The following is a 14,034-nucleotide window of genomic DNA, read 5'->3' as shown; positions in this document are numbered from 1 at the left end:
AATGGTTGCGGATGTGGCCTATTAAATGATTGCAGTTAGTAAGAAAAACAGTTTTTAACTCATTAAAATGTAATAATAATAATAGTAATGAAATAAAAAATTAGCTGCCTTAAATTAAGTACAATCAACTGACTTAAAAATAAATATTGTATAACTTACATTATAGTTATAGAAGAGTTAATGTACAGAACTTACCATTACTTATTCATATATATATATATATATATATATATATATATATATATATATATATATATATATATATATATATATTTTTTTTTTTTTTTTTTTTTTTTTTTTACAGTGTTTATAATCCATAATGACATTTTTTAATTCTCTTTGATTTATTATTCTTACCTTTGCCTGGGACGTCCTGCTCCAGCTGTTCCCCAGCAGCAGGGTGGACTTCAGAAGCCAGAGCTATATGCATCAAATTAAATAAATCAGTAAAATATCACATACTCAAATGAAAGTGTTTTTCATTCAGGGGCACATTTGACATGATTTCTTAAAATGAAACTTCTTTAAACAATGTGAATAGTTTTGTTTAAGCTCTAACATACTGACTGCTGGCAATGACACCAGATCATGCTCAGATCAAAAACCTTTCATTTCATTTCTGAACTGTCACTCTAAAATGTTTGGTGTGATAATGACAGCAGTGTTTTGGGACAGTGATTCTTAATTTAATGTTGCATTAATTTAATGCAGTGTTGATGTGATTGTACCATTGCTAAATGTCCAATATGATCCAGCTTCAGTCTGGTACTTTTTCTCAGCCTTAGCCAGGTCATATTTAGCAGCTTCCAGGCGAGGAAAGCAGAGACCGGGCCACCTCCAGCCACGCTCTTCTTTTTCTCCTCACTCTCTGCCTTCTTTCCTCCATCAAAACCACCAGCAACAACAGGCACCTCATCAGGATGATGGCTCTCCGCCGTGTAAGTTGTGATTTTGAGAAGAACACATGGTTCTTGTACACACTCCTTCTCAATAATTTTTTTCATTTGTGAAATAAGTCCAATAATAACAATATTTGTCACTCAATAATAGTCAGATTTAACATCCAGATTTTTTACTAAATAGCAAGCAAAATTACATCTGTCTAGTTGCAAATTGTATTCTACGAGATTCTGTTTAATGTTTTTTGGTCCAATAAGTAATATCTCTCTTATCTGAATTTAATAGGTGAAAATGATTGGTCATCCAATCTTTACAATTTTTAACAGACTCTGTTAGCTTAGATAATTTAGAAGTTTCATCTGCTATTGTTGAGATATATAGCTGAGTATCATCAGCATAACAGTGGAAACTAATCCCATATTTTCTAATAATATTACCAAGAGGCAACATGTATATTGAAAATGGTAGAGGACCTAGGACAGATCCTTGTGGCACTTCGTATTTTACTGGTAATAAATGAGATGACTCCCCATTTAAATAAACAAAGTTGTAGCAGTTGCACAACTAGGATCTAAACCATCTCAGAGCCTGCCCTTGAATACCTGTATAGTTTTGTAATCAATATATGAGTATGTCATGATCGATGGTGTCGAATGCAGCACTAAGATCAAGTAAAACTAGCAATGAGATGCAGCCTTGATCTGAACACAGAAATCAAGTCATTTGTAATTTTAGCAGTTTCTGTGCTATGGTGGGGCCTGAAACCTGCAAGGAGCACAATTGAGCAGACACAACTTTTTCTAAAATTTTAGACATAAATGGAAGATTTGAAATGGGCCTGTAACTTGCCAGTTCACTAGGATCTATTTGTTGTTTCTTAATAAGAGGCTTAATAACCACCAGCTTGAATGGTTTTGGGATGTTATTTAAAGATAACGAAGAGTTAATAATATTGAGAAGTTTAAAAAGGTTCTTATGCTACAGGTAACAACTCTTTCAGTAATTTAGTGGGTACAGGATCTAATAAACATATTGTTGCAGTGATAAGTTTATTGAGTTCTTAGTTGTAAAGCACTGCAGTTTATCTTTGCAGTTTATGATGGATGAAACTGAAGTATTAGTCACTGTAGAATCTACAATTGTTATTGTATTTCTGATGTTATCTATTTTATCAGTGAAGAAATTCATAAAGTCATTACTATTAAACGTTTGAGGGAATATTTAAATCGTCTGGTTATTTGTTAATCTAGCCACTGTGCTAAATAAAACCCTTGGATTGTTTTGATTATTTTCAGTGAGGATATGCTAGGCCCTGGAGACATTTAGTTTTAGTTAATGAAAATTGTATTTTAGTCTCTTTTTAGTAATGCAATTCTATTTAACCCAGTCAATATTATTAGTAGTATAGACGAAACCAAAATTTTCATTTCAAAGATGGTTTCTTATTATATTATTGTTACCTTGTAGACTCAAGTATACATCCATTTGAATTTACATTTATTTTACCAACCAAACATGTTAGAACTACACATATTGATTATTTTTTTTGTGTCATACTTAACTTTGTTTGTTGTCGTCTTCTGAATACTGCCACGAGTGGTTCTTGAAGAAATGACGTCGCCTGCGTCTGTGCAGTGTGACCTGATGCAGTCCCTGAAGAGAGACACAGGAGACAGAAATACTGCAAAATAATAATAATAAAGTGACTAAATGAGATGAAATTACATAACGTTTTGGTCAATGAAAGTGAAGAGACATTTTAGCATAGTTTTTATTTTGTAAACCAATGGTGGGAAGTTGTGGCCTAATGGTTAGAGAGTCAGACTGGCCATTGAAAGGTTGTGAGTTCGAGTCTCGGGCCGGCAGAAATTGTGGGAGGGGTGAGTGCATGTACAGTGCTCTCTCCACCCTCAATACCATGACTTAGATGCCCTTGAGCAAGGCACTGAACCCCCAACTGCTCCCTGGGCACCACAGTATAAATGGCTGCCCACTGCTCCGGGTGTGTGTTCACAGTGTGTGTGTGTGCACTTCAGATGGGTTAAATGCAGAGCACAAATTCTGAGTATGGATCACCATACTTGGCTGAATGTCACGTCACTTTCACTTTCAAATTCAAGGTTCATTGATGATGATATTTTGTCATAATTTTCGTTGACGAAAGCAACACTACTCACTGGAATTGTCACCCATTGAGCATGTTTGGGATGCCCTGGATCGGTGTATATGACAGCGTGTTCCAGTTCTTGCCACATCCAGCAACTTCACACAGCCATTGAAGAGGAGTGGGCCAACATTCCACAGGCCACAATCAATAACATGATCAAAAGGAGATGTTTTGCACTGCTTGAGGCAAATGACAGTAACACCAGATACTGCGGACCGCCCTGGACACCCCAATACAGTAAAACTTCAAATTTTAGAGTGGCCTTTTATTGTGGCCAGCCTAAGGCACACCTGTGCAATAGTCATGCTGTCTAATCAGCATCTTGATATACCACACCTGTGAGGTGGATGGATTATCTCGGCAAAGGAGAAGTGCTCACTAACACAGATTTAGACAGATCACAGACAGCTCATAAAAAAGGGGGCAAAAACAAAAGTGTTGCATTTATAATTTTGTTCAGTGTATAATGTGGCTAAACACTTTGACTATTGTTTTTTTCAGTCAAATAAGTTCAGTTTAATAATATTTTGTAAATATTTTGAGAGAATACTAAATACTATTTGTGCAATAATTATGGTCCTTTAAATGTGGAATTTAAAAACTTAATACATTCTTAATTTTTTTTTTTTTTTGTGATAAGTACACACAAGTGAATATTTGAAATGGTGCTAAAAAAGGCAATCAACTGCATTCAACCTCAAAGACTTTTCTCGCCTTATATGTAAAATATATACATCTGAAGTGACATTGAACCCCAACACCCCACCTCCACCAAATAATTTATAATTTTCACTCCAAGCTTAAATTAATTACATAAACCCTGTCAACAGTGTTTTGGCATGTTGCGTTTGCTATATTTATTTTTAGTATATATATTTAAAAGTACTTTATTTATTATTAAGCCTACTTGTCATATTCTGCATTTTTAGAATAATTCACAGAACAGTCTATTGTGAAATATGAGGAACAAATTAAAGCATTATCTTTCAGTTTGCTCAGGTGTCATTAATAAAAAACTTTAGTCATATATTTCTCAGGAGACCTATGCAAATTTATTGGAGATGCAGTTTTCTTACATCCACCGACAAAATGCCTGTTTTTACTGGTCTTACTTAGCATCTTTATGCAACAGCACTATCGCTCTTTTGATCAATGGACAGACATAAGTTGTTCAGAACACTCATTTCTTCTTGATTACATATGACATTGACGCATGTTAAGGGGTGTATCAAGGATAATCGTGATGTCTTTCCTTTTTGTTTAATGATTCTCTTGATCTGGATGATTTAGAAGGGTTTATATTAAATAAGCAACATTTAGCATGTCCATGTTTATGCTGCATATTGAGTAGTTTGTTTGAACATAATTTCATGATCATTTGTCATAATTCAAAAACACTGATGCATGATGATGCAAATTGGATGGTACTTCAGCATCCTGTTCATGGTATCTGTAAATATGTTACAATTCAGAATTAAATGCACAATGTCATTGGATATGGGATGTGTCCGCAAAGCAGCTTCTCAGTGCATTAAATGCTCTTACTGACCGTGTACTTTAGATGCCATGTAACTCATTGACCACAAGAGGCTGATATTTCCTAACAAAAGCCTATTCACTGAAAAACAGTTCGGAAAAACTAACATAAAACGGCTGATGTCAAGTTTTACTGGGATCTTGGGTTTTTGGACTGTTTCTGTCATTTAATTTCTCTCTGTAAGGTTTTGACCTGATTAACTGGAAATGGGGATGTGATTTATTTATTTATTTTTGTAGCTGTACATATTTTTTATTTTTATTATTATAGTAATTCATTATTTAAAAAAAAAAAAGTTCTTAGAAGCCCTATACATCAGAATTTTAAGTAATGGCCAATTAAAAAATAAATTAATTAATTTGTGACAATGGTACATTGCCAATGCTTTTCCAGGTAAATGAGTGAGAGGCAAGTGATTCTACCACAGGGTGGTGCACCTCTGTCTGACAGTTTGCCAACGTCCCATTTATTCCAAATGTGTATTTACGTAGTGTTCATACCTGCAGTTTGTTTCAACGGGCTTTAACTTTACCACAAGAAATGGAGTCTAAAGGAGAAGGCACTCTGTAAGCCACTTAACTAACCATCTAAAATAGTGTCACAGCTGTTCTGACATAATCCACAACACTCCCACTGTTCCACTTGTAGCAAGGGTACGTCAAATATGCCATCTCAGTCACTGCCTGAGAATGCATGTTTGAATCGAGTTACTGGCCTTTTCAGAGCTTCATTTATGGCATTTAGGCCAGTTCTCTGAATTTAAATTGGGTATAACTGACACATTTTCAGCAACTCAGCATGTACTAGATGTGTAAGAATAAACCTCATTACTTTTTGCATGAATTCATCATATAAAGTGCTAAAATGTTTGATTATTTTGATTACTTTTATAATTTATGAAAAAAAATTGAAGCTGGAATGGACTTTCAATGGATGGACAGAAATCCCTCAGACTTTAAAAATATTGTCATTTGTGTTTCAAAATAAACTAAAGTCTTTTGGGTTTGGAATGACACGAGGGTGATAAATAGATTTCTATCTTTTCAAGTGATAACATTTGGTCATCTTTAATCCTGAGTGTAACTTGTGTCCAACTAGTCAACAATGCAGTGATGCAACAATGAACATTAGATTTCATTTGTGTCAGTTTGCACATTCTCTTGATGAAACGTGGATAGTTTACGTTACATTACGGGTGGATAGTGGCATTAGCTGGTTTTCATTTTTCAGAGGCTGAACGACCAGATTCATAATTGTTGTGTCTTGTTTGAGTATCAAGCAACCCCTTGAGGATCTCTATCTCAAATATGTCTTAATGGTCATTTACACTGATCAAACAGAAATCTGAATGAGGTGACCAGGTGTAAATACTGCTTTTATGTAGCGGTCTTGAATGTTTTCTGGCCCTGTTTCTGCTCAGTCTTTGGTAATTCCAGACAAAAGTGGTTTCAGGAAGGTTTGTAACTCTTCTCCTGACCTCATTCCTCACCCCTGTACATTCTGGAACATAAAAGTAAATTCAGCATCATAAAAGCATACCATTCTAGATTAGTTTCAAAATCTTTCCTGCTCTTGCAGGATAATCCTTGCAGCAGGGTGCTCTGTGAACATATCTTACGTCATCACAGCCTTCATATTCTGGCCGGTTTGTCCATTCATGTAGTTCCAGAGGTCTGTGCTTTCTAGGAGCTTTAAAGGATGAGAAGCGCAATGGATTTCAAGCTTTTTAATATACAATATTAGTTTTTATAATAAACAAATTTATTATTTTATTTTATATAAGACAACTTTTCCAAAAGCTGAACTTCTCTTGTTCCTTTGCCACCCACACTGTAAAAGTTTTACGACACAGTTATCAATCCGATAGTTGAATCTTTCCAGAAGACCATATGAAATTTACAGTATGAGGTTTGAATACAAGAACTACAGTCCAGACATGACCCATATAGGGGTAAATCCATATTTAGGCACTGAAATAAACCTTTGATGCCAAAAAAATGTGACGGAAAATGAAATCAGTCTGTACACGTCTGTCTTATAGAAGAGAATGGCGTAGTTTTTGATGTTATTATGGGGGAACCTGCGTAAATGATTTTCGAAGTATTCTTTCATTTTAAAAAAGAAGATGCATAAAGGGATGCATATTAAAATAAAAATAAATGTGTAATGTGTACAAATATATATACTGTATACACAAACACTGTTAGATAATGTTGGTTTGTATCCGTCAATTTCATATTTTGTGTAGAAAAATGAAAGAATCAATGTGATTCTCTAAAGAATTTTTTTTTTTTTTAAGAAAGTCGCCTTTCATATATATAATACAAAAGTTTCTCATGGTTTAAAAGATCACAGTGAGTAATAAACAATACATTTAGCACATATGCATAATTGTTTTATTATTGTGTCCTGTACATTAACAAATGAACATTTTAAACTAAAAGAAACAGTACAACAATCTTTAGTTTGAATAAAACCATTAATACTAAGTTGTTTTGATCCTCTTTTTGCACTGTAGGTTTTGGGTCAAGCGTTCTAGGGTTAAACATCCTGCTTAGATGCCTTAGTGTCACAACAGGATGTACTTTTAGGACTTACAGGAAGTGCTTAAGACCTGTACCACTTTCTTCTACAACCGGGCAGGTGGCCACCTCAATCACCGGGCTAAGCCCTCGGAAACAGCGCGTTACGTCTCACAGAGTGGGTGCGTGCCGGAGCACGGTCCCCACCGGGAGACTTGTAGTGCTGCAATAATCGTGGAAAGACTTGCGGATGAAAAAGGCTGTTTGAGATCACCCTAAGTGAACGGGACAGCACGAGTAATACAGGGGTCTGTGTGGTTTTATAGTTCAGTGCCTTAGTTTTGAGCGTGCGCTCTTTGCAGCAACGTGGGTGGCGGGTTACACTATCATCCCTCCACCCTCCACCTCCCCTCAGCTCTTTATTGTCATTGGCTCTTTGCAGCCCTTCTAGTCATCGCTCAGCTGCTCGGAAAATGGTAATATTGTTTTTTGAAATAATGAAAGCCGAGCTGAGGGCTGAATTCCTAAATAGTTGGGCCAAAAGAGCTGTTGTAGCTGCAGATGTCCAAATTAGATTTACATATTAATTGTTTTCACTTAATTTAGCACCAAAAGCAGCAGCGGTGCTACATTAGCACAAGCGTTCAGCCCATTCGGGTCCTCCTGCAAAGGCCCTCAGAGTGTCACAGAAACAGACCTGAGAAAAATAACTAGAAAGACAGAGAGAAACTTTCCACTGCTGTGTGTTTCCTTTTCTCCCCAGGTTCACTCTCACTCCCTCCTTTCCTTTCTTAGCTTCCTCCACTTGTTTGCTTTTTATTTGAAGTGCCAAGCTTGGCGTTAAATCTTATTTTTCGGTAAATAAACCAGTTTCTGGTAGGAATTACATACAACTTGGTGTGAGGTCTGCTTCGTAAAAAGGGGCCTGGAACCTTTTATCTGAAATGTTTCTGTTTGTGTCCTTTGTATAGATGCCTTCTGACAGCTCCGAATGAAAAAGAGCAGGTTTTATCGCGTTTCTTGTGGTGAGTGTGTGGAATTCTTCCCCCTCTCCAGGCATTGTGGTCTGAGTTATTCGATGAGGCTGTACGTTCCCCCGTTTCGATCCTTTGTTCTCGGCTGTCCCGTAAGTAGTTCCAGGGTTTGGAGTGCTCTCTGTTTCTCTGTGAAGGTCCAATGTGACACCTGCTGTGGTGAACGTGAATGGAGGAAGGGAGTCTGGATGCAGCTGCCCATTCCCACCGCAGAAACAGCGGACTGAGCTACAGCGCACTCCGGTTTTCCTTAAGTATGTTAGTCAGTCTTTCCACACTAACTTCTCTTAAATATAGAATTCAGAGAACTTGAGTGAACATATCCAAGATCTACAAGATAAAAGAATTCCATGAAATCCCTTGGTTAAGGGCTAAAAAAACATCCTTCCACCAGAGGTCAGTATTTTATTAAGAAGTACTGACATCAGTTTTAAGGAATGATACCTGTCCCCTTCAAATTAATACAGTATTTCTAATATATAATCAATGCTTTCAGGTGTTCTTGGGTCGATTTCCTGATTTTAGCTTAATCCATTAAAACCAAAGACTCATATTTCATGACACATATTCTGATATTTTCTTAAATGTTTGAAAGATGAACAGCCATCCCAGCATTGCAGATTCTATATTGGCCTCATCTGTTTGGAGCGCTTGTACTGGAAGTACACAGCGGCCCATGACTGTTGTCTGTTGCTCCTCTTCCAGCATCTGAAGCCGTCTCCAGTGTAACCTTTATCACATTGGCAAGTGTACGAGCCTTCTGTGTTCACACAGCTGGCTTGGTGGCTGCAGCGATGGTTGCCTGTTAGACACTCATCTTTATCTGTTTATAACACACAAGAAGAGGAAACTCAGGTGAGAGCTGTTAATGAACCGGTCTTTCTGTAACACTATGAAGACTGTTTGTTTTGTTATATTTTAGACTGGACATCTGTCTGCTGAATTTTTGAATCGGACTGCTTTAAAAGGCTCCTTTGGCAGAAATGAACTGCATAAAGTATACAGTACAGAATTCTATTTTCAAAATCATCCCAAATTTCTTAAATTCTGACTTACCAATTTGAATACCAATTTGAAAGTCAGCCCATTTTTTGATAACTTATATGACTTCAGGCCTTGGTAGATAAGGATACCTCGGCATGTGACTGCATCCTGAAGTGTTCCCAAGACATATCCCTCCTTACAGACACAAATGAAACTCCCAAAAGTGTTCCTGCAGGACTGGCGCTCTGTGCAGGTGTGGAAGGGACCATCACACTCATTTGTGTCTACAAAACACAAGACTGTTTAGTAGATGCAATAAGATAAAATTAGCATTTCAGTAGCATGCCACTGTGGTTCAGTTCATTAATATGACAATATGAATACAACAAAAGACCCTTTTCACAGACTGTGATGACATATTTTGACAGTTTTTTCTTTTGATGTATGTTTATAACGGCGTACTTTGTATTTTTAAATCATGGCATGAAGTTAATGTAACTGTGTGAATACAACGGCTGAGAGAGTGACAACAAATTGTCATATAAATGCTATCATTGATTTTTTTTCGTTTGCTGTTTGAGCAAATGGGAATGCATTCATCCAACCTTTACCCAACTATGATGACTTCCACTTCATAAAAACCTGGAAATGTGAAAAGTGTCTGAATGATCAAACAACACACAAAACCAAAAACTTTTTGCTGAGGAATTCCAACAGACTCTAAACAAATACAACCCCATTGTAACACTTGCACTGGGATAAAAGGCAGAATAGAACAAGTGACTGCTTTAACCACTGAAATGTGCACCTCTGTTAACAACAAGGTAAAAGCCCAGAAGATATTTATGCTCTTTAAGCAAGTAAATTAAAGGCTCTCTAGAAGTCTGCAGCAACATTACGTGCATACGCTGTGCTGTGTTGCTCTTGCTCAATGTTAATATGTGACCTTTACATTAGACTGTCATGTTTAGGGTTGTAAACACGGTGGCTTGTAATTTCTATAATGAAAAGAACAAAGCACAAAATGCTTAAAGTGGCTCTGCAGTGATAGAAAAGGCAAGTCCAACTTCATTTGACCTGCCTTTTAAATTTCTTTTGGATCAGGTCTTCTTAATATTGTTTCTACAGGGTCATTCTTCAACTTTAGAAATCTTCGGACAAACAAACTGATAAATGTCCTGTGCTGGAGGAGAGTACCATGAACATTTAGGCTGAGGGTTTGTTAATGACAGACTTTCTGGCTTGTAGGTGGAAGCCATTAGCTTGCTATGTGGGGGTTGTTGAAATGCCCTGTATGCTGCATGGGAAGCTGTCTCCACACCTGTTCTCAGTGGATGCCAAAGTGATATCTTTTGGCATAGGCTGCTTCACCTCACTCCAAAAGTTCTGACAGTTCAAAAGAGGCTGATTCCTACACCATCTCTTACCTAGCAGCAATGTGCACTTAGAACATTTTGCCCCAATTAAAATGGCACATTTTTGTAACATTCCATATTTTATTTGCTGTGTGCTATATATATATATATATATATATATATATATATATATATATATATATATATATGTAACATTCCATATTTTATTTGCTGTGTGCTATATATATATATATATATATATATATATATATATATATATATATATATATATATATATATATATATATATATATATATATATATATATATATATATATATATATATATATATATATATATATATATATATATATATATATATATATATATATCCAATCATTGGCCTAGCAGGACTCACTGACCATTGGTTTATTCATTAAATTTACACAGATCTAATGCATAATGCAAAGGCTAAACAATATGTCTGTTCTTGAGGCTCAAACTAAATTTAACACAAAGGAAGGAGGGATAAGGCAACACTGGGAATACAGGATCACCTTTGCAGGTTCTGCTATCTGGAGTCAAGTAGAGCCCCGGAGGACACAAACAGGCCATTTCACCATCTCTATCAATCTGGCAACCAAACTGACAGTAAAGGGAGGTGCAGTTCAATTTCTCTGGAAAGAAAAAAAAGAGAGAGAGACAGAGAAAGAGATAGATAGAGAGAGAGAGAGAGAGAGAGAGAGAGAGAGAGAGAGAGAGAGAGAAACAGCTTATCACAAATTTGGCAACCATTTGGTTCACCTAAGATAATTTGATGCCTTATACATTGCCTTACTGATGCAGGATTTGCCATCAGTGTCCAGTGTGTATCCAGGATTGCAGAAACAGCGGTAACTGCCAATAGTGTTCATGCAGCTGTGGGAACAAGGCCTCATAGGTAGCCCACACTCATTGACATCTGTAGCAAAAAAAAAAAACATACAATAAATCTGTGTTTATCTGTAGACCACATCCCAGTTGATCTTGACATAGCACATTTTTTTTATACAGTACTTCAGCCAGGTCATATCATACATGTTGGCACAAAAAAACAATATTTACTTTAACTTTGATTTTTAATAAAGAAAAAATTAATGAACAGGGACTATGCTAGCACCAGATGACAGATGCTATCACCTTTTAATGTAATTATTCTGGTGTCATTAAATGAAGGTACTTATTCAGGTCCTACTCCTTCTTTATTAATCCCACTGTGACTCCTTATACCAAGCTTCTGACCGTTACACTCTTATTGTTTAAAAAAAAAAAAAAAATCATATTCTCACAATATCATCCTTTTAAAATCACAGCTATTATAAACATTAAGTTATCAATCTTACCTTCGTTGCAGTTTTTGCCCTTGTAACCCTTCGTGCATGAGCACCGATCAGCCCCAATGCAGAATCCATTCTCACAGGGCTTTTTACATATTGCTATGAGCCAAAAAATACATCATAACTTTAATTAAAGGTATGATTTGGCCTTGTGATATAAAAATACAGGTAGAATGACTAAATTGCTCACGTTGGCAGACACCATTAACGTTCTTCCATCCATAACAGCAGGACATAGACGGCTCTAATGCACAGACTCCTGCTTTCCTTTGTTCGGTTAAAGGGTCTGTCTTTGTCTTTAGTCTGACAGAAGATTGAGAACATTTTATAAATGAAAATCAACTATCTGCAATGTATTTTGAATGCTCAAAATTATGAAGAGAAAACTATATGAGGGTGGAAAAAATAAAAATGTTTATTTTATTAATAGAAATTGTTGTTTGCTCCTGTATCTTAAGAATTAACCGCTGGAATAACAATATTGGCAGAGGTAGATAAAAAGTTGTCCTCACAGGTTTTTATCTTTGAATGTTTTGAGATCAGTCAGTGTGGATCAAGAGGACATAGATTCAGATATCATCAACATCAACTATGCTTTATATGTTGGAAACATATATTGTAAAGTATGAATTGCCACATTTTAACAGGTTTTGAAAATTATATACTTAGCTCTGAAAACAGCTTTTTTGTGGAAAAAGGATTTTTTTTTATGTCTTAAAATATTACATACATATTGTAGTCATTTATGGATCTTATAACACTACGTACAGTACACTATACAGTTTCATGCTGAAATAAAAAAAATGATTTCTACTCACCTGTTGGGAATGGCTATATCAGGAACTACAAAGAGAATTCCAATAATGAAGAAGTGTTGATAGATACGACTTTTAAACTGCATCATATTAATTTTTTTTCTCTCAGTAGACATTGAAAAGCACTTCCATCACAGTTTATTTTCTGTCTTGCAGAAGATGCATTTGTGCCAGACGTTACAAAGGACAGTCCCTGATAAATCCATGGCAAATAGATGGGAATCGTGTGTGTTTTGTGTGCAAGTGTAGACAGGTCATGTCACCTGCGTGCTGATGAAAGGGGACACTGTCTGGTGGGATGTGACTGTGTGACTAGTTAGGGAAATTAGGTCAGGCAGTCTGTTAAGGTCACCATCTGTGATATATATATAATGTCTGCACATATGTGGTTCATATGTTCTACATATTATCATATATCACTACAGTGTAACTTGTTTTGGTTTTGATTGATTCACACATATTCTTAATCACAAAAATAAATTATCTGCAGATGCACTGCCATACCACAATTAGAAGGTACAGTACCCTTAGAAAGTCACAGACCTGTTAAAGACACTTACTTTATATCAGTCTTTTAGAGGAGGTTGTTTTGTTCTTCACGGAGCAGATTGCCCCCTCATGTGTGCCGACATCTTTACACCACATGATCAGCCATGTCATGCAATTCACTGGGTTAATTCACTAGTTACAAATAATAAATATGTGTACTTTATACAGAGGGTTTTACAATGCATTAACAATAAAAACAATATAACAAAAACAATATACCACAGTCTGCAGAATTGTCCAGATTTCAGGGATTAGCATGTGTGCGATCCAGTGGTCCAAACAGTATGAGTGGAAAAATAAAACGACCAAACAATGATGAATGCGAACACATGACGCACAGCAAATTGGCTTTGTCCATCACATTCGCTGCAGGAAGAGAGTTCACTGCAGGCATTAAGCAGTGCAGTGTAGTTTCCAGCCACATACCAGCACGAACAATAAATACTGAATGCATTATATTTGTATAGCGATACTCAAAACAGGAACAAACAGAGTTGGAAATTTAATTGCTTTAAGTTAATAAACATAGTTTACAAAGGTGTGAATACAAAAGTAAATTTTAAAATCAGGAATTACAGATAAAGGTACTTACTGAACTGTAATTCAAAGCAATGTAACAGATTTAATGCATTCTAGGAAATGATGTGGGCTATATAAACCAAATTAACATGTTAAGCCAACATCTCAGAACTGTCATTTGATATTTTAGTAAAAAAAAAAAAAAAAGAAAAAAAAAACCCACATTTTTTAATTCTGCATTCTACCCTCTGATCTATAATAGAGAACATTACATAT

The 14,034-nt window shown here is 35.9% G+C and overlaps 1 long non-coding RNA gene across 1 annotated transcript; it reads right to left on the bottom strand.

Annotated features, from left to right (window-relative positions):
• Positions 1–11,881: 11,881 nt before the first annotated feature.
• Positions 11,882–12,938, bottom strand: LOC127948661 (uncharacterized). The gene is made up of 3 exons (XR_008152146.1): positions 12,694–12,938; positions 12,066–12,178; positions 11,882–11,974 (listed from the first exon to the last, which is right to left on the bottom strand). It is a non-coding gene; the product is annotated as an uncharacterized LOC127948661 (long non-coding RNA).
• Between the last annotated feature and the right edge of the window lie 1,096 nt (positions 12,939–14,034).

This window comes from Carassius gibelio, chromosome B1, assembly GCF_023724105.1.
Source record: "Carassius gibelio isolate Cgi1373 ecotype wild population from Czech Republic chromosome B1, carGib1.2-hapl.c, whole genome shotgun sequence".
NCBI lineage: Eukaryota > Metazoa > Chordata > Actinopteri > Cypriniformes > Cyprinidae > Carassius > Carassius gibelio.
Note: the sequence above shows the minus strand (reverse complement) of the source record. Positions and strands in the feature narration are given on the sequence as shown.